This window comes from Oryctolagus cuniculus, chromosome 8 (genome assembly GCF_051225735.1).
Source record: "Oryctolagus cuniculus isolate XC-2025 breed Fujian yellow rabbit chromosome 8, ASM5122573v1, whole genome shotgun sequence".
In the NCBI taxonomy this organism is placed as follows: Eukaryota; Metazoa; Chordata; class Mammalia; order Lagomorpha; family Leporidae; genus Oryctolagus; species Oryctolagus cuniculus.
The window spans coordinates 2233315-2234349 of record NC_142874.1 but is presented as its reverse complement, the minus strand read 5'-3'; positions in this window follow the sequence as shown (position 1 = coordinate 2234349).

The following is a 1035-nucleotide window of genomic DNA, read 5'->3' as shown; positions in this document are numbered from 1 at the left end:
TCCATACATACATCATGGAATTGAACTCCACTTTTGATCCTTTGCCCAGCCAATTATAACTGAATTGTGTTCTTGTTTCCTGTCTTTTCTGTTCAGTATTCTTACTACTCTATCTAAAGGTTAGTGGTCATGTCTCTTTTTCATTTCTCCTCTAGTTCTTCCTCTTTATGACTCCATTCTCTTTCCAGAGTTTGTCTCTTAAAATGCAAATCTTCTGGGGCTCGGTGATGTGACATAGGCTAAGCCTCTGAATTTGGTGCCAGCATCCCATATGGGTTCCCATTTGTGTCCTGACTGCTCATCTTCTGATCCAGCTCTCTGTTTGTGTCCTGGAAAAATAGTAGAAGATGGCCCAAGTGCTTATGACATGCACCTACATGGGAAAACTTGAAGGAGCTCTTGGCTCCTGGCTTCTGAGTGACTCAACTCTAGCCATTGAGGCCATTTGGGGAGTGAACCAGCAGATGGGAGACCTCTCTCTCTCTCTCTCTGTCTCTCTCTCTGTCTCTCTCTCTTTCTCTCTCTGCCTACAACAAAGCCATCCAGTCCTAGGCTTTTCTTTTTTTGGGAGGGCCTTTATTACTGATTCAATTTCTGTCTTGGTTATGGATCTGTTTCAGTTTTCTATGTCTTCATGGCTCAATTTAGGTAGGTTTGTTGTGTCCAGGAATCTATCCATTTTCTAGGTTTCCCAGTTTGTTGGCATACAGCTCTTCATAGTAATTTCTGGTGATTCTTTATATTTTTGGGTGCCTGTTGTTACAATTCCTTTTTCATCTCTAATTTTAGTGATTTAGGTCTTCTCTTTTTTTTTTTTTTTTTTTTTTTTTGGTTAGTTGGTCCAATGGTGTATCAATTTTGCTTATTTTTTCAAAAAAACCAGCATTTGCTTCTGATTACTTCTGTGTAACCTTATGATCAGTTTTTGGAATTCCATTCCTTGATTTTCTTCCATCTCATCATCTTCACAATCTAGTACTGAAATGCTGTTCTTTTGGGGGTGTCATGTTGTCTTTCTTATTGTTTCTTGAATTG